Raw genomic sequence first — 21277 nt, 5'->3', positions numbered from 1 at the left:
CCATATAGTGCTCCATGTAATCTGTCTTGTTCCCATGTATGATCTGGATGTCAACATCAACATTGGGCTCTTGGACTTTTGGAAGCCTTAAGCTTCTTTTTATTCCGTCGATCCACAGTTTCTCCATGACCTGAAATTGATAGAAGCATTATTACTTTGAAATAACATAACAGATTAGAGCATGAGAATAACACCACTTTAGTAACAGACAAATCATGACGAAATACTCTAAACTAGTTGTGGCGCTGAGCAGCAAATGAAAGTAGGTTCATGGGTATGATATAAGGTGCTATAAGGTGATATAAGGTGCCCTGAAAGCGTTATTATTGAGGAAATGGAAAAGTTGTAAAGTGCCCCCATCAAATTTCTACTTTGAGGGAACCTTAGCAATACTGTTCTCAGGGGAACTTATATTATATACAACAGCATTAGTTTGCTGGTCCTGGTGGTGCTTTCTCAGTACTGCTCTCAGCACAGTTTATAACTCATGCATGCCACATTGTTAATTTGCTGCTCTGAGGGCACTTTCTCAAAGCTGCTCTCAGGGCAACTTAAATGACAAATATACAACACTGTACATTTTCTGCTTTGAAGGGCACTTTCTCAATGCTGCTCTCAGGGCTGTTCGTTTTCTGCTTTGAGGGCACTTTCTCAATGATGCTCTCAGGGCAGCTTAACTGACACAACTACAATGTTAATATTCTACTCTGCTCTGGGGACGCGTTGCCAATGCTGCTCTCAGAGCAGCTTCAATGATATGGATAGACCAATGTTAAATTGCCGCTCTTGGGGTACTTTTTCTATGCTGCTCTCAGAGCAGTTTCAATGAAATGCATAGACCAATGTTAAATTGCTGCTTTGTCGATGCTGCTCTCAGAGCAGCTTTAATAATATCCATAGACCAATATTGAATTGCTACTCTTAGGGCACTTTGTCAATGCTGCCCTCAGAGCAGCTTAAATGATATGCATAGACCAATGTTAAATTGCTGCTTTGTCGATGCTGCTCTCAAAACAGCTTAAATAATATAGATAGACCAATATCAAATTGCTGCTCTTGGGGCACTTTGTCAATGCTGCTTTCAGAGAAGCTTCGATGATATGCATAGATCAATGTTAAATTGCTGCTATGTCGATGCTGCTCTCAGAGCAGCTTTAATAATATGCATAGACTAATGTTAAATTGCTGCTCAGGGGGCATGTTGTCAAGGCTGCTCTCAAATGATAAGAATAGACCAATATTGAATTGCTGCTCTTAGGGCACTTTGTCAATGCTGCCCTCAGAGCAGGTTAAATGATATGCATAGACCAATGTTAAATTGCTGCTCTGGGGGCATGTTTTAAAGGATGCTCTCAGAGCAGCTTAAATGATATGCATAGACCAATGTTAAATTGCTGCTCTGGGGGCACTTTGTCAATGCTGCTCTCAGAGCAGCTTCGATGATATGCATAGACCAATGTTAAATTGCTGCTTTGTCGATGCTGCTCTCAGAGCAGCTTAAATGATATGCATAGACCAATGTTAAATTGATGCTCTGGGGGCATGTTGTCAAGGCTGCTCTCAGAGCAGCTTCGATGATATGCATAGACCAATGTTAAATTGCTGCTCTGGGGGCATGTTGTCAATGCTGCTCTCAGAGCAGCTTCGATGATATGCATAGACCAATGTTAAATTGCTGCTTTGTCAATGCTGCTCTCAGAGCAGCTTAAATGATATGCATAGACCAATGTTAAATTGCTGCCCTGGGAGCTTGTTGTCAATGCTGCTCTCAGAGCAGCTTAAATAATATAGACAGAGCAATATCAAATTGCTGCTCTTGGGGCACTTTGTCAATGCTGCTCTCAGAGCAGCTTAAATTATATGAATAGACCAATATTGAATTGCTGCTCTTAGGGCACTTTGTCAATGCTGCCCTCAGAGCAGCTTAAATGATATGCATAGACCAATGTTAAATTGCTGCTCTGGGGGCATGTTATAGAGGCTGCTCTCAGAGCAGCTTAAATTATATGCATAGACCAATATTACATTTCTGCCCTGGGAGCATGTTATCAATGCTACTCTCAGAGCAGCTTAAATAATATAGACAGAGCAATATCAAATTGCTGCTCTTGGGGCACTTTGTCAATGCTGCTCTCAGAGCAGCTTCAATGATATGCATAGACCAATGTTAAATTGCTGCTTTGTTGATGCTGCTCTCGGAGCAGCTTTTATAATATGCATAGACCAATGTTAAATTGCTGCTCTGAGGGCAAATTGTCAATGCTGCTCTCAGGGCAGCTTCGATGATATGCATAGACCAATGTTAAATTGCTGCTTTGTCGATGCTGCTCTCAGAGCAGCTTTAATAATATCCATAGACCAATGTTAAATTGCTGCTCTGAGGGCTTGTTGTCAAGGCTGCTCTCAGAGCAGCTTAAATGATTTGAATGGACCAATATTGAATTGCTGCTCTTAGTGCACTTTGTCAATGCTGCCCTCAGAGCAGTTTTAATAATATGCATAGACCAATGTTAAATTGCTGCTCTTGGGGCACTTTTTCAATGCTGCTCTCAGAGCAGCTTCGATGATATGCATAGACCAATGTTAAATTGCTGCTTTGTCGATGCTGCTCTCAGAGCAGCTTAAATTATATGCATAGACCAATGTTAAATTGCTGCCCTGGGAGCTTGTTGTCAATGCTGCTCTCAGAGCAGCTTAAATAATATAGACAGAGCAATATCAAATTGCTGCTCTTGGGGCACTTTGTCAATGCTGCTCTCAGAGCAGCTTAAATTATATGAATAGACCAATATTGAATTGCTGCTCTTAGGGCACTTTGTCAATGCTGCCCTCAGAGCAGCTTAAATGATATGCAGAGACCAATGTTAAATTGCTGCTCTGGGGGCATGTTATAGAGGCTGCTCTCAGAGCAGCTTAAATTATATGCATAGACCAATATTACATTTCTGCCCTGGGAGCATGTTATCAATGCTGCTCTCAGAGCAGCTTAAATAATATAGACAGAGCAATATCAAATTGCTGCTCTTGGGGCACTTTGTCAATGCTGCTCTCAGAGCAGCTTCAATGATATGCATAGACCAATGTTAAATTGCTGCTTTGTTGATGCTGCTCTCGGAGCAGCTTTTATAATATGCATAGACCAATGTTAAATTGCTGCTCTGAGGGCAAATTGTCAATGCTGCTCTCAGGGCAGCTTCGATGATATGCATAGACCAATGTTAAATTGCTGCTTTGTCGATGCTGCTCTCAGAGCAGCTTAAATGATATGCATAGACCAATGTTAAATTGATGCTCTGGGGGCATGTTGTCAAGGCTGCTCTCAGAGCAGCTTCGATGATATGCATAGACCAATGTTAAATTGCTGCTTTGTCGATGCTGCTCTCAGAGCAGCTTAAATTATATGCATAGACCAATGTTAAATTGCTGCCCTGGGAGCTTGTTGTCAATGCTGCTCTCAGAGCAGCTTAAATAATATAGACAGAGCAATATCAAATTGCTGCTCTTGGGGCACTTTGTCAATGCTGCTCTCAGAGCAGCTTAAATTATATGAATAGACCAATATTGAATTGCTGCTCTTAGGGCACTTTGTCAATGCTGCCCTCAGAGCAGCTTAAATGATATGCATAGACCAATGTTAAATTGCTGCTCTGGGGGCATGTTATAGAGGCTGCTCTCAGAGCAGCTTAAATTATATGCATAGACCAATATTACATTTCTGCCCTGGGAGCATGTTATCAATGCTACTCTCAGAGCAGCTTAAATAATATAGACAGAGCAATATCAAATTGCTGCTCTTGGGGCACTTTGTCAATGCTGCTCTCAGAGCAGCTTCAATGATATGCATAGACCAATGTTAAATTGCTGCTTTGTTGATGCTGCTCTCGGAGCAGCTTTTATAATATGCATAGACCAATGTTAAATTGCTGCTCTGAGGGCAAATTGTCAATGCTGCTCTCAGGGCAGCTTCGATGATATGCATAGACCAATGTTAAATTGCTGCTTTGTCGATGCTGCTCTCAGAGCAGCTTTAATAATATCCATAGACCAATGTTAAATTGCTGCTCTGAGGGCTTGTTGTCAAGGCTGCTCTCAGAGCAGCTTAAATGATTTGAATGGACCAATATTGAATTGCTGCTCTTAGTGCACTTTGTCAATGCTGCCCTCAGAGCAGTTTTAATAATATGCATAGACCAATGTTAAATTGCTGCTCTTGGGGCACTTTTTCAATGCTGCTCTCAGAGCAGCTTCGATGATATGCATAGACCAATGTTAAATTGCTGCTCTTGGGGCACTTTGTCAATGCTGCTCTCAGAGCAGCTTAAATTATATGAATAGACCAATATTGAATTGCTGCTCTTAGGGCACTTTGTCAATGCTGCCCTCAGAGCAGCTTAAATGATATGCAGAGACCAATGTTAAATTGCTGCTCTGGGGGCATGTTATAGAGGCTGCTCTCAGAGCAGCTTAAATTATATGCATAGACCAATATTACATTTCTGCCCTGGGAGCATGTTATCAATGCTGCTCTCAGAGCAGCTTAAATAATATAGACAGAGCAATATCAAATTGCTGCTCTTGGGGCACTTTGTCAATGCTGCTCTCAGAGCAGCTTCAATGATATGCATAGACCAATGTTAAATTGCTGCTTTGTTGATGCTGCTCTCGGAGCAGCTTTTATAATATGCATAGACCAATGTTAAATTGCTGCTCTGAGGGCAAATTGTCAATGCTGCTCTCAGGGCAGCTTCGATGATATGCATAGACCAATGTTAAATTGCTGCTTTGTCGATGCTGCTCTCAGAGCATTTTTAATAATATCCATAGACCAATGTTAAATTGCTTCTCTGAGGGCTTGTTGTCAAGGCTGCTCTCAGAGCAGCTTAAATGATTTGAATGGACCAATATTGAATTGCTGCTCTTAGTGCACTTTGTCAATGCTGCCCTCAGAGCAGCTTAAATGATATGCATAGACCAATGTTAAATTGCTGCTCTTGGGGCACTTTTTCAATGCTGCTCTCAGAGCAGCTTCGATGATATGCATAGACCAATGTTAAATTGCTGCTCTGGGGGCATGTTGTAAAGGATGCTCTCAGAGCAGCTTAAATGATATGCATAGACCAATATTACATTTCTGCCCTGAGAGCACGTTATCAATGCTGCTCTCAGAGCAGCTTAAATAATATAGACAGAGCAATATCAAATTGCTGCTCTTGGGGCACTTTGTCAATGCTGCTCTCAGAGCAGCTTAAATGATATGCATAGACCAACGTTAAATTGCTGCTTTGTCGATGCTGCTCTCAGAGCAGCTTTTATAATATGCAAAGACCAATGTTAAATTACTGCTCTGAGGGCACATTGTCAATGTTGCTCTCAGGGCAGCTTCGATGATATGCATAGATCAATGTTACATTGCTGCTTTGTCGATGCTGCTCTCAGAGCAGCTATAATAATATCCATAGACCAATGTTAAATTGCTGCTCTGGGGGCATGTTGTCAAGGCTGCTCTCAGAGCAGCTTTAATAATATCCATAGACCAATGTTAAATTGCTGCTCTTGGGGCACTTTGTCAAGGCTGCTCTCAGAGCAGCTTCGATGATATGCGTAGACCAATGTTAAATTGCTGCTTTGTCGATGCTGCTCTCAGAGCAGCTTAAATGATATGCATAGACCAATGTTAAATTGTTGCTCTTGGGGCACTTTGTCAAGGCTGCTCTCAGAGCAGCTTCGATGATATGCATAGACCAATGTTAAATTGCTGCTTTGTCGATGCTGCTCTCAGGGCAGCTTAAATGATATGCATAGACCAATGTTAAATTGCTGCTCTGGGGGCATGTTGTCAAGGCTGCTCTCAGAGCAGCTTAAATGATATGCATAGACCAATGTTAAATTGTTGCTCTTGGGGCACTTTGTCAAGGCTGCTCTCAGAGCAGCTTCGATGATATGCATAGACCAATGTTAAATTGCTGCTTTGTCGATGCTGCTCTCAGGGCAGCTTAAATGATATGCATAGACCAATGTTAAATTGCTGCTCTGGGGGCATGTTGTGAAGGCTGCTCTCAGAGCAGCTTAAATGATATGCATAGACCAATGTTAAATTGCTGCTCTGGGGGCATGTTGTGAAGGCTGCTCTCAGAGCAGCTTCAATGATATGCATAGACCAATGTTAAATTGCTGCTCTGGGGGCATGTTGTCAAGGCTGCTCTCAGAGCAGCTTAAATGATATGAATAGACCAATATTCAATTGCTGCTCCTAGGGCACTTTATCAATGCTGGCCTCAGAGCAGCTTAAATGATATGCATAGACCAATGTTAATTGCTGCTCTTGGGGCACTTTGTCAATGCTGCTCTCAGAGCAGCTTCGATGATAAGCATAGACCAATGTTAAATTGCTGCTTTGTCGATGCTGCTCTCAGAGCAGCTTTAATAATATCCATAGACCAATGTTAAATTGCTGCTCTGGGGGCATGTTGTCAAGGCTGCTCTCAGAGCAGCTTTAATAATATCCATAGACCAATGTTAAATTGCTGCTCTTGGGGCACTTTGTCAAGGCTGCTCTCAGAGCAGCTTCGATGATATGCATAGACTAATGTTAAATTGCTGCTTTGTCGATGCTGCTCTCAGGGCAGCTTAAATGATTATGCATAGACCAATGTTAAATTGCTGCTCTGGGGGCATGTTGTCAAGGCTGCTCTCAGAGCAGCTTAAATAATATAGACAGAGCAATATCAAATTGCTGCTCTTGGGGCACTTTGTCAATGCTGCTCTCAGAGCAGCTTCAATGATATGCATAGACCAATGTTAAATTGCTGCTCTGGGGGCATGTTGTGAAGGCTGCTCTCAGAGCAGCTTCAATGATATGCATAGACCAATGTTAAATTGCTGCTCTGGGGGCATGTTGTCAAGGCTGCTCTCAGAGCAGCTTAAATGATATGCATAGACCAATGTTAAATTGCTGCTCTGGGGGCATGTTGTGAAGGCTGCTCTCAGAGCAGCTTCAATGATATGCATAGACCAATGTTAAATTGCTGCTCTGGGGGCATGTTGTCAAGGCTGCTCTCAGAGCAGCTTTAATAATATGCATAGACCAATGTTAAATTGCTGCTCTGGGGGCACTTTGTCGATGCTGCTCTCAGAGCAGCTTAAATGATATGCATAGACCAATGTTAAATTGCTGCTCTGGGGGCATGTTGTGAAGGCTGCTCTCAGAGCAGCTTCAATGATATGCATAGACCAATGTTAAATTGCTGCTCTGGGGGCATGTTGTCAAGGCTGCTCTCAGAGCAGCTTAAATGATATGCATAGACCAATGTTAAATTGCTGCTCTGGGGGCATGTTGTGAAGGCTGCTCTCAGAGCAGCTTCAATGATATGCATAGACCAATGTTAAATTGCTGCTCTGGGGGCATGTTGTCAAGGCTGCTCTCAGAGCAGCTTTAATAATATGCATAGACCAATGTTAAATTGCTGCTCTGGGGGCATGTTGTGAAGGCTGCTCTCAGAGCAGCTTCAATGATATGCATAGACCAATGTTAAATTGCTGCTCTGGGGGCATGTTGTCAAGGCTGCTCTCAGAGCAGCTTTAATAATATGCATAGACCAATGTTAAATTGCTGCTCTGGGGGCACTTTGTCGATGCTGCTCTCAGAGCAGCTTAAATGATATGCATAGACCAATGTTAAATTGCTGCTCTGGGGGCATGTTGTCAAGGCTGCTCTCAGAGCAGCTTCAATGATATGCATAGACCAATGTTAAATTGCTGCTTTGTCGATGCTGCTCTCAGAGCAGCTTAAATAATATGCATAGACCAATTTTAAATTGCTGATCTGGGGGCACGTTTTCAATGCTGCTCTCAGGGCAGCTTAGATGGTATGCATAGAACAAAGTTAAATTGCTGCTCTTAGGGCACAGCATTGCCTTGTATCAGAAGTTGCCTTATTAGCTTGCTAGCTATGTTTGAAAATGATTAAATAACATTGCATTTCAAGGCAGAGTGGCACGTGTAAAACCAACAGCTAATTTCTGTCTTGTTATTGCTCTTATTTGTCTTTTTAACTAAGCTGAAATGAGCACCATGCTAAGTTAGATAGCTAGAAAACATTAGCTTAGGCTAATCAAAACAATCAGCACCTTGCTTAGTTAGTTAGCTAGCAAACCATAGCTTAAAACCAACAGCTAATTTCTGTCTTGTTATTGCTCTTATTTGTCTTTTTAACTAAGCTGAAATGAGCACCTTGCTAAGTTAGATAGCTAGCAAACCATAGCTTAATCAAACCTATTAATGTTTAAAAGATTTACCTTATGGGAGCAGGAGTTTTATTTATCAGCTGCAGTAGGGTGAAACAAGATGGCTGCCGCTGCACAGTTCAAAATTCCTTTGAACCCGCCTCCCATCTCTAACCCCGCCCCCTACCCCGCTTGGAGGGGGGGGGCAGGGGGGCGGGCGGTCCCGAGGACCAATGAAATTGAATAGGCACGGCGACCAATGAAATTGAATGCTGCTCTTAGAACACATTTGGGCCCTTATAGGTCCCATCTGCGCGTCTGATGCTGCCTTGCCTGTAGCGACTCCAAAAGGTGGGCAGTATACAGTGGTGTAAAAGGATCTAAACAGAGAGATCTTCACAGGTACTGAGCACATATGCTAAATTTGCCACACAGCATGTTTGCTTGGGCATACAGCTTACGCTGCTGCCTATAGATGTCCTTGTCATCTGATAGGTCATTGGAGATGATATGTCAAATAAGTAATTAGATGTTAGAATGTTACAACATATGCAAAATATCTTTGCAATACGAGGTGATTTAGAGGTGTAACGGCCATCAGCTTTTATGGCAAAAGGGGGTAACCAGCATACTATGCATGTTTTTATCTAATTTAATATTACTGCCATCACCAACACATTGTGCATAATGCACTCTAGCTACAACTTTCATTTCAACATTCAACATAATGGTTATTTGGTAGTGCTAACCTGAGAAAATCGAGGACAATTCTAATGCTAACGAAGTAAACTGCTGTGAGGCCAAAAGATTCCACCCCTTTACCTGAAGACAATTGAGGTAATCTACTCTCTATTCTTTGTGTTGATGTACTTTTATTAAGGATATTTTCATATGAGTTGAACTGTTTTGGGAGCTGCCCGGCAGGCACGCTTTACCAAGGAGCAGCAGGAAATGATAGTGAAGTCCAGAATGGCGATGTTGGAGAGCGAAATTGATGAGCATAGCGATACAGAAGACTGGCACCACAGCCTGCATTCCACCCTACATCCTCAGCCGGCCGAGTTTCGTGTCACTGGCTACACTGTTGAAGATCACACCGATGCAGCAGGCTGCCTTCGCACGCAAGTTCAGAGTTGGTAAGAGCGGTAATTGTGCAAATATTTCAGCATCCTACGCGACAGCAGATCGATCACGCCGCCAAGTGCTGGAGGCTGTCAATGAAGAACACCACAAGCAGTGGACACCATCTCCAATGTGCACCCTGCACTTAGCCTGGTAAACCCTCCCTCCGGAAATCTCATTTGTCATTTATTTCAGGAGTGAGTCTGGCATGATCGCCCATTCTGCAATTTTGGCTGTGGGCTGGAGTTGGGCGGGAGTAATACCGTTGACTGACAACCCCTTTTGCCAATCAGCAGTGTTCCCCTTCAGCCAGTGCATTTTTACCACCTCCAAACTAATGTGACGCAACAGGACTTTGAGACGGCCATGCCCAAAATAGGTTGCCTTATTCGGATACATGCGTGTCACTGCCCGCCCCTGCCGGTTCTCTGATTTATTTTTTTAAATAGGCTCATGATTAATTGAACACATATATGAAGTTATACAACTAAATTCTACCCAAACAATATCTTAAAAGTAAATTCTGTGCCTCAAAAAAGAAGTTTGAGGGCGTTTTAAAACCGAAAGTAAGAAGTAAAGACAACGCACAAACAACAATGGCTGCCGTTCGTTTTTTGTTGGCTGCAGTCAGCCTGGACTCGGCTCCATTCGGGCTCACTCGAACTCGCCACCTGATTGGCCAACTTTCGCTGTCAAATGAGCGACGACGCTGATAGGCTCGTTTTTTTTGGTAATGCGCTAGAAACGCCCTGACAAGCCTTCATGCCAGACTCCTTCCTGAAATCAAATGGAAATGAGATTTTCCGCAGGGAGGTGCTTTACCAGGCTACCCTGCACTGGGACAGCAAGTTGACACTGATGTTCAGCAATGTGCGCCAGTTGGAGGAGCGTTTGACAGTGGTGGTTGGAGATGCGGAGCAGCTCAAACTGCTTGGTGTGCCAGCATATACAAAGAGGAAAGACGAGGCGTGTGGAGAGGAGTGTTGATTTCGTTAACGAAAACGAAACGAAATATGTTCGTCAACGCACATTTTTCAAAGGACGAGGACGAGACAAACTACTGCTGACGAATTTACGTTAGCTTCTTAGCATGTAGCAATAAACTTACACCTGGTTTGCACTTTCTCCATTTACAGCCCGTTCACGTTCAGATTTCAAATATAAAGTGCTTACCTCATGGCCAGGGATGTTACAATTCTGTTCGGGTAACCCATAAGTACCTATATTTTCCGTATTGTTCAATAAAAACATTTTAATCCGATCGGTGGCCATTTTCTCCGTATTTTCTCCATGCTTTCAACTACGTGACCCTATCGGTTGGGAGGTGTAATTGCACTCTGATACACTATAACTCTATGAGAAAATGACCACCAATCGGATTAAAATGCTTTTTATTGAACAATACAGAAGATACGGGTACTTATACCCACCCGAAGTAAATTGTAACATCCGTGGCCACGGAATAAGCACTTTATATTTGAAATCCGAACGTTTATGTAGATGTACTGTAAATACTGTTTATGTAGGGCTGTAAATGGAGAAAGTGCAAAAAACAGGTTGAAGTTTCGTCATGACTGTCATGATATGACCGTCATGTAATATGTAGCTTGCTGCTATAGATCTAGTAGCAGCAAGCGAACTATAGTAACTTGTAAACAACCAAGTGTGCAGACTGTGCACAAAACACGTGGGCAGCTATACATGGATGCAAACAAATTATCTTTAGGTGACACATTCACAGTTTCCAAAATAACATTAGGACACAAACAAGACATTTTTTTATATATTTTTTTTAAAATTATTTTTAGCTGACCTTTTGGAACTGTACTATCATGTTCTTTGTTTCTGCAAACTTTTTTTTTTTTCTTTTTTGTTATATTAAAATTTTAGTCCACAATATATGAATACATAGTACATGACATCGCATAGTTACATTTACCGGTATGTTTACCAGCGGTTTCAAGGTCAGTGCTTTCTTGTGGGTTTTTGATTTTTTAAAACATCCCCTTCTGCTATCCCCCTGCTTTTAAGTACCCTCTCCCTACCTTCCCAACCACCTGTCCACCCCTTAAAACTAGAAGAGAAAAAAAAGAATGAAAAAGAAAAGATCAGAGAGAAAAAAAAGAGTTGTTTCTGCAAACTTCTAAATACAGTATTCAATCAATCAATCAATCAATCAATCAATCAATCAATCAATCGCACTACTACTAGTGAATGATTTGTGAGTAGTTTATATTTACCCTGGTATCTGTCACCTTTTTCATTCTCAATGAGAACCACTTACTGGTAAACTTGACCTGGCTCTGTCTGTACTAGTTGGACTGCTTTTTCCTTCTTCTCCAAATCTCTTTGCCAGAAATAGCCGATCTACAAGCTCTATGGCTTATGTTTTCCCCTTAGAATATAGATGCTGGGTTCAACTTCAAGTGGTTAAGTCCATGAGGCACTTTATTTTATTTTATTTTATTCATTTTTTCATCTGAGATGCATTTTATTTATTTTAATGCAAGCATTGGTGTGTCTGTGAATTGTTATAGTTTAAAATAAATATACAAGTTCAATCAGAACATGTTCCATGTCTGGATGTATTCCTTAAAATTGCGTTTTTCATCAAAAGGATGAGAGGAAATGCTATGTGAAATACTTTTAGATTAGATGGAAATGTTCTATATTATCTGCTGACAAAAAAAGTAAAGGGCTAATATAATTGTCATGACTAAAACTTGACTAAAATGTCAACAGTTTTTGTCGACTAAAACTAGACAAATAAAAATATGTTTTCTTGGACTAAGATAAAGACTAAAATGCTCGACTTTTAGTCGACTAAAACTAGACTAAATAAAAAATGGATGAGTTTGACAAAAAAAAAACTAACAACCGTCATTGAAACTGGACTAAAACTGGACTAAGACTAAAAAATAGCTGACGAAATCAACACTAGCGGAGAGATCATCGCCCGGCTGACATCTACTGCAGGACTGGTGCTGTGACTGTGACGACCAGGTTTTCAACATGGTATTTGACACCACTGACTATTATTTTTTAATAATAACCATGTCCCACATAATTCTCTACAACAGCACTTCTTTATGTCCGAGTCATAGTGTAGGGAACTTTGTCAGACACCCCGTTGTACTCGTCTGGCTGACCTTTGTGCCCATATATGGAGATCTCTGTTTCTGTCTGTCCACGGTTAGTCTAAGGTTTTTCTATAGCGTGGATATGCTGGTGTTTTTTAAGGCTACCTAACTGAGTGAAACTCTTGTCACACTGTTTACAGTGGAAAGGTTTTTCTCCAGTGTGAATACGCTGGTGGCTCTTCAGGCTACCTAACATACTGAAACTTTTGTCACACTGTTTACAGAAGAAAGGTTTTTCTCCAGTGTGAACACGCTGGTGACTTTGCAGGTGACCTAACTCTCTGAAACTCTTGTCACACTGTTTACAGTAGAAAGGTTTTTCTCCAGTGTGAACACGCTGGTGTCTGTTCAAACTACCTAACTCAGTGAAGCTCTTGTCACACTGTTTACAGTGAAAAGGTTTTTCTCCAGTGTGGATAAGCTGGTGTGTCTTCAGGTGACCTAACCGACTGAAACTCTTGTCACATTGTTTACAGTAGAAAGGTTTTTCTCCAGTGTGAACACGCTGGTGACTTTGCAGGTGACCAAACTGAGTGAAACTCTTGTCACACTGTTTACAGTAGAAAGGTTTTTCTCCAGTGTGAATACGCTGATGATTCTCCAGGTTACCTAACAGACTGAAACTCTTGTCACATTGTTTACAGTAGAAAGGTTTTTCTCCAGTGTGGATACGCTGGTGTATGTTCAAACTACCTAACTCAGTGAAACTCTTGTTACATCGTTTACAGTGGAAAGGTTTTTCTCCAGTGTGGATAAGCTGGTGTGTCTTCAGGCTACCTAAAAGACTGAAACTCTTGTCACATTGTTTACAGTAGAAAGGTTTTTCTCCAGTGTGGACACGCTGGTGTATTTTAAGGCTACCTAACTGAGTGAAACTCTTGTCACACTGTTTACAGTGGAAAGGTTTTTCTCCAGTGTGGACACGCTGGTGTTTTTCAAGGCTATCTAACTGAGAGAAACTCTTGTCACACTGTTTACAGTGGAAAGGTTTTTCTCCAGTGTGAATACGCTGGTGTCTCTTCAGGTTACGTAACTCACTGAAACTCTTGTCACACTGTTTACAATAGAAAGGTTTTTCTCCAGTGTGGACACGCTGGTGTGTCTTCAGGTTACCTAACTCACTGAAACTCTTGTCACACTGTTTACAATAGAAAGGTTTTTCTCCAGTGTGGACACGCTGGTGTGTCTTCAGATGACCTAACTCACTGAAACTCTTGTCACACTGTTTACAGATGTGAGTTTTCTTCCCTGTGTCAGTCAGACGACGTCTCTTTACTTCCGATTGCGTTAAAGTCTTGGTAGACTGTTGACTACTGTAAGGTCTTTCTTCTTCTGAGTATCCTTGCTGCTGGCTCGTTGTCAGGAACAGTGGGTTCATCGTTAAAGCTGCCGTATGCATGGGCTGCAATGGTCCAAGAATGTAACTAATGATGTGTGACCTTACTATCCAGGATTGGCTACAGGGCAATTACCAGCTGAATATCAAGTGTATGGATCTCCTCTTGTAGGTGCTGAAGGCTTCCTCTAGGTCTCTCTCCATGTGTGCCATTCACACTGTGCAGTCCGGTTTTAAGCTGAGCTGATTCAAAGCTCATGTCATCATTATGTTGTCACTATGATGTCAGTCATGCCCAAATATGGAGTCCATGTCATTTACTGAGATAAAGTTTCAGCCCAGTGTTGTGTATTTTGCACAAGCGTGACAATATAGTTGAAATGAAGTAGAAAGGTCCAGACCAGTAATGTTCCTCAAGTCGATTTATTGGACAAAAACAGAGTACAGAGCACAGGAGTCAGCCTTGCTGCTACATGGTGTGGCCGGAACAGAACAGAAGAGCAAGAAGAAGAAGAAGGGACGGTTTCTTTCTCCTCACAGTATTTATATGCAGACTTCACATGTGTGTCTATGTACTTGCATACATTGCCTTTGTGTGTGTTGGATGTGCACGGAGCTACAGTATGTGCTGCGTTCTACCTATATCGGCTATTTTTGTTGAATGTTCACCTATTACACAACGCCCTGAATAAGGACGCTATAGGGTTCATGTGGTTAACATACAGTATGAGAAGCAAGTGAAATCACGAGCGTTTGAGAATGTCATTATTATGTCAGTAGGCTATATATCATATCACGTAGACTAGAGTCTTTAACACAAAAACTGCTGTGATAGCTTCAGGTCTAGGTGTTACATGACATTTTAACAGAGCACACTGAGGCCAGGGGGAAACCCCAGAGGAAGCCTGTGCCCCACCAACCAAGCAACACAGGCTGTGCGTAGATCAGCAGTTTCTGAAATGCCCACACCAGCCTATTTGGCACCAACAACCAATTTAAATCACCTGGCTTCCCCATTCTGATGATTGGTTTGCAGGGGGTCATACCTATGTTCCCCGGGTTCTATGTTCCCCACTAAGGTTATGGTTAGGGTTAGGTTTAGGTTAGGTCCTATATTCCCCGCTCTCCCTAGGAAACGGGGAACATAGGACCCGGGGAACATAGAACCCGGGGAACATAGGTACGGTCCCGTTTGCAGTGGTGTAAAGTAACTAAGTACATGGACTCAAGTACTGTACTTAAGTACAATTTTGAGGTAGGCTATTTTTGGGCGGTGAAACCGCCCATATATGTGAGGTTTGGACATTGCACCCCCCCAACCCTGCGCTGTGATTGGCCACCAGTGTACCCCCCTAACCCTGCACCGTGATTGGCCAATCACAGTCTATTCAGGACTGTGATTGGCTAGTGAAACATGACACATGTGCATAGCCCTATAAATAGGACAACACATACAAAAAAAACACATTTATGGGTTTTTTTAAGTTAGGGGTGTACAATGGTTGGTCCACAATATTACTTTAAGTGAACTTCCATCACTGTGATGACCACTGTGACCACACCGCCCACTTCACACTGGGTGTGATTTTTACTTTACTGGAGTATTTCCAATTTGTAGTACTTTTACTTCTACTCCACTACATCTCAGAGGCAACTATTGTACTTTTACTCCACTACAATTATTTGAAAACTATAGTTACTAGTTACTTTGTAGATTTTGATTTATCATTACAAAACATACATTACCCACTTCAGCCCTATATAAAATCAATCAATCAAACTTTATTAAGGACACATGGTCCATAGCTCATAAAATAACATACAATACAAAACAACAGAGGCGGACATAGTCCACATTAAAATCACAAATTCATATACAGGCTTACACGCCAATGGTTCCACAGTTTAGAAACAAACCTGACCGAGCTAAATAAAGGGTTCTTCAGGATTAAAATTATGCTGTTGGCAGAATCAGACAGCCTACACATACATTTGTACATGAAGTTCCGCAGCACAGCGGAACAGGTGGGTACACCGATACTGACGAACATCTTGCTTGCACTGCTGCATCGTGGCACTTTAAGCAGCAGTCTCATGCCATCATTATAAGCTACATTGAGTTTCTGCATACTGCCCTTTCTGTAGCGCCGCCACAAGTGGGCAGTATACATAGGTGTACAAAAAGCTTTAAATAGTGTGGACTTCACAGAAGCTGAACACATACTAAACTTAGGAACAATCATGTTGGCTTGTGCATATAACATTCTACGTTGTCTGTAGATGTCCCTATCATCAGATAGGTCATTTGTCAAATAATGGCCTAAGTACTTGACCTCATCACAAACCTTAAGGGCAGTACCAGACAGAAGAAAGACAGGAAATGACAGTTTACTGTCTTCTCTACTTCTTATAATCATGATATTACTCTTCTTTGCATTGTAAATAACTAGAGGTCCGTCCGCTAGCCGCGCACGGGGCTCTAGCGAGGGCTCGCTTATTTTGGGGTATCAAAATCGTGGGATAAAAATTTCCCAAAAAAAAGTTTAAAAAAAAGAAAGTCCCCCTGGGAGTCTTGGGACCCTCGTGAAACATCGCGGACCCGTTCGGCTGTTTTTTTTTTTTCATGAAGGTGGTTGCTTGTTTCTGGCGCACATCTGGCAACACTGACCTGTCTGCTTATCTGCCCCCAACGTGGCAACCCAGACTGCCGAGCGGCTGCGTTGAGACACTGGCGTGTTTTAATGTTTTGTGTGGGATGTGCATAACATATTAGCGTGAGTGTGGTGTGATAGAGAGACATGAGCAAAGTGAAAGCAACGGCGGGGGTTGAAGCGAAGTGGTCGCGTCGCGTGTGTTGTTGTTGTGGGGAGATTTCAATAGCGACTGCGTGGTGTTGCTTTCGGTTTCGCTCGGCGGTGGTCGGTGGCGGTGCTCACGCTAAAGGGAACAAAATGGTGTTCCCGTAATGTTGTCCGGCTCGCAGTGTTTCGGTTGCACTCGGCGGTGGTCGGTGCTGACGTTGGAGAATAACATGGTCGACCCGTAATGTTGTGAGTTTGTGCTGGCCGCAATTAATTATGCTCCGAGGAGGCAAATGTGTGGTGAGCAATGAAAAGTAGCCTACGCCACCCGTAAATTAATTGCGCACGTTGTGGCTTGTGTTGTTAGTGACATGTGATATGTTGTTGTTGTGTTTAGTGCGAAACAATGACACAGGAAAAATGAGGACGGACTTCTCTCCAATGTAATAATAGATGTCACAGTCTGAGCCATATTGAGAGCAGACCTGCAGTAACTGTTGAAGGCCAGCACTATATGGACAGAGGATTACCAAATCATATGCGTACATCAGGTGGTTGATTATTTTGTTACCAACCCGACACCCTGTATCACAGCTGCTCAGCTGCTTAGATAGGTCATCCATATATAAATTAAAGCCGAACTGGTTGTCAGAGGTCAGGATAAACCTCTCCAATTTGTTCAGTATAGTTCTCTCTAAGACCTTAGATAAAATACTGGCCAGGGCTATTGGTCGGTATAGTTATCTGAGCTATTCAATTTCCCAGATTTGTCTTGAATGATAGGCACTCTGCCTATACATTACCTCATTAAGATTAGATTAGGTTAATTACTCATGCTTACACATTATAGTCTGGTGTTTGTTTGTCTTGTTGTGTCTTGTCTTATAAAAAATCAATACAAAATAATATAATAAAAATGATAGGCACTAATAAAACAGATAAAAGGGACTTTGGTAAAACACCATGAATTAAAAACCCAGTGAAACAGATAGCAAGTAAGGGACACAGTTTTCTGACTGCATACTTTAAATGCTCAGCAGATATCTTGTCCATACCACACGCTTTATTGTCTTTCAGCATCCTGACTGCATCATAAACTTCTAGTGAGGGGATAGTCACAGCCTCATCATTATTAACAATGTTTCCCACTACGAAGGAGTTGCTTTGCACGCAATTGAACAGCTCATAATAATGTTTCTCCCACAACTGAGCAATCTCCTCTGGGCCAGTTACACCATCAATATTTGTTGGTAAAGATGTTTTACAGTTATTCAGTACTTTGATTTCTTTCCAGAAGTCATTTGTGTCATGGTTTTGTAACTTATTTGCCAGAGAGTCAGCCCTCATGGTATTTTTGTTTCTTTTAATGAAACCCGGAGCTTTTTTTTGTTCAAATAAAGGACCATGTTTTTGTCTGCCTGACTCAACCTAGACTTTGAAAGCCCTTCTTGCCTCAGCATGCAGTTCACCCACATACTCATTCCACCCTGGCTTAACCTTGTACATCTTGGTCCTGTGTTTATACAGAGGCCTGCTGGACATAAGGAGGGACTCTACAATGCAGTCATACATTGTACATAGCTCAATGCTATGTTGAGGATTCTTACAGTTTACATCACTGCACACAGCAGCATCTCTTGGCAGTTCAATGCTACTCAACAAGGTGTTAGACTGAAGATGGTACTCACTAATGTCCTCCTCACTTAAGTTAGACCAGTCAATCCTGCCATCACTCATGTTACTGTCCACAGGCAACCGATATTTATAGAAAAAGAAAAAGGTACATGATCTGTAATGGCAAACTCATAACAAATGCTCATATTCTGTATAGCATCATGTGCATCAGCTGAACATAATAGTGATCCAACCAAGAGGTTGTGTGCCACGCCTCACTGATGTAACTGTAGCTGTCATCAGGCAACAACAGCTTACTAGAGATAATCAAGCCACTGTCAGAGCAGAACTGCTTTAAGTGTTTGGCAAATGAGGAGTTGACATCAGAAATATCTGCATTCATAACTCCCACTATATATATATGTATATATATATATACATATATATATAGTGGGAGTTATGAATGCACATATATATACATAATATATATATATATATATATATATACATTTTGGCCATTTGAAAAAAGCCGATCTACAAGCTCACAATGCGTCACATTGTGAGCTTGTAGATCTGCTATTTTCAAAATAATGTATACATTTGAAAACTTGTGAAATGGGACATTCTGCATAATGTACTTTTGTACTTTTACTCAAGTACATTTTGAATTCCGGACTTTTACTTGTAACAGAGTATTTCTATAAAGCAGTATTGATACTTTTGCTTAAAGGGTAAGACCACTTTGGTAGAGGTTTGAGTTGTGTAGTTACCTTGCCATGATGTAACTCCAAAGGTGGACAAGAAATCAAAATGAATTGCTCCATTGATTAGAAATTGATAATTCAAAATATGCTCCTCATTGACTTACATTGTACAGTAAAACAGCTCTCAAAGTCACTCTTTTAGCAAGTAAACAAACACAAACGAAGCTGATTCAGACAATATAGAACATCATCAAACCCAGTACTGTTTGTTTTTTTAATAAAAAATTTAACTTCCTGTTGATTTTACTATTTGAAGATCCGAATCCGGATCCGCGGATCCAGTCCGGGTTTTCTTCTTAATAAAAATGGTAAAATCAACAGGAAGTTGACATTTTTATTAAAAAAATAAACAGTACTGGGTTTGGTGATGTTCTATATTGTCTGAATCAACTTTGTTTGCATTCGTTTATGGGGTAAAAGAGTGACTTTGAGAGTTGTTTTACCTTACAATGTAAGTCAATGAGGAACATATTTTGAATTATCAATTTCTAATCAATGGAGCAATTATTTTTGATTTCTTGTCCACCTTTGGAGTTACATCATGGCAAGGTAACTACACAACCCAAACCTCTACCAAAGTGGTCTTGCCCTTTAAGTAAAACATTTGAGCACTTTTTCCACCACTGTTGGTTTGAACTGCAGCAGATCATCTTGACTATGTCTACATGCCTAAATGCATTAAGTTGCTGCCACTTAGATGCTTTGAAAAGCAGAACATCTTAACCACATGAACTCTAGAATCCCTATATTCTGGGGTGAAAATAGCCTATCTGCAAGCTCACAATGCATCACGTTGCAACATGTGGTGAGCTTGTTGCAAACCAAAGATGTTAAGTTTAGAGATAAAAAAAAGGAGGGGGCCTTGTATAGACCCCTGGAGGACTCCGGTCAATAATGTATACGTTTTAAGTGGTTAAAATGATCCCCGGCTAATAAGCCTTACATGCCTTAATACATTATAATTGCCCCCAGAAGAAGTTCAGGTCCTGGCCAGACCTCGGGCCCCAGCAGGGCAAAAGCCCTCCTGAAGTGGTATCTTGAACACCTCTTATACACAAAGATGCTCTCCCTAAATGGAGATAAATATAAACAGGCTACACTAAGTGACAGTACCGTAACGCTGACTGGTTAAATTAGCATTGACCATGTATATCACTTAGGACAGATTATATGCTCACACAGAGAGTAGTGTAGAAGTCGCAGTCCGTGGGGGAAGTCAGCTGTTTGTTTGACTGCTGCAGTCAATGAGCTATGGTTCAAATACAATTAAATAGAACAGAAATGAAATTCAGTGGCATCTCCGTGACGCTCAATATTGTAGGCTACTTATTGTACACGCACGCATCCATTTGCGTCTCCACGTTCTCCAAGCCAATCCATACGAACAAAAGTAATCCAATAACTCATCAGGATAGATCATTAAATAATCCATATTCCAGGCAATAATCTGATAATAATAATCAAATAATAATGATAATGATAATATAATATAGCATGTTTTTATTAAATGTAACGGTCAATTAAATGTGCTATCGGTCAATGGCCGTTATATACCAGCACGGAAACCTTGCCTCTGACCCTTAGATCTTCTGCCATTTTGAGCAATCTGTGTGAATGTTAGGAATGTTAGGAATGTTAGGAATGTTAGGAATGTTAGGACAGCAGAGTCACTGCCCATATTTCGCCGCAGGCTGAAAACCCACCTCTTCAGGAAACACTACCCTTCCTCTCTGCCTGACCTACTTGTTGTTAACTAGTTATACGAACGCTTGTTTTCTATTGTTGTATTGTTTATTGGATCTTGTTTAGTCGATACACTTATTTGTTTTAGCTCATGCTCATTTGATTTAGCTATTTTGTCTCATCTGTTTAAGGAAATAGGTAGCTGATATATTGCACTTTTACCTTAGCGCTAGGTATACTCTTGGTTGCTTGTTTTTGCAGAAAATGCACTAAAGACTTCTGGTGATTAGTAGTTTTCGTTCCCTACCTATGTTGAATACACTTATTGTAAGTCGCTTTGGATAAAAGCGTCTGCTAAATGACTGTAATGTAATGTAATGTAATGTAATGAAACGTTCTACACGTTCTACACAGGGACCTGTCAGTTTTATGGTCCCTGGTTCGAAACCTGACTTATCCAGGCTTAATTTAAATTGCCGCAAAGAAATCATGACCTCGTTAATTAATGCATGTTGACTTTTGAACATGAAATGGCATTTTGACCGTATTTAATTTCAGTATTGTCGCATATTTCTCAGTTTCTTGACAGAGGGCA

The sequence above is a fragment of the Gymnoscopelus braueri genome, assembly GCF_963280865.1.
Source record: "Gymnoscopelus braueri genome assembly, chromosome: 19".
Taxonomy (NCBI): Eukaryota; Metazoa; Chordata; class Actinopteri; order Myctophiformes; family Myctophidae; genus Gymnoscopelus; species Gymnoscopelus braueri.
The sequence above is the reverse complement of the archived record's forward strand: the minus strand, read 5'-3'. Positions refer to the sequence as shown.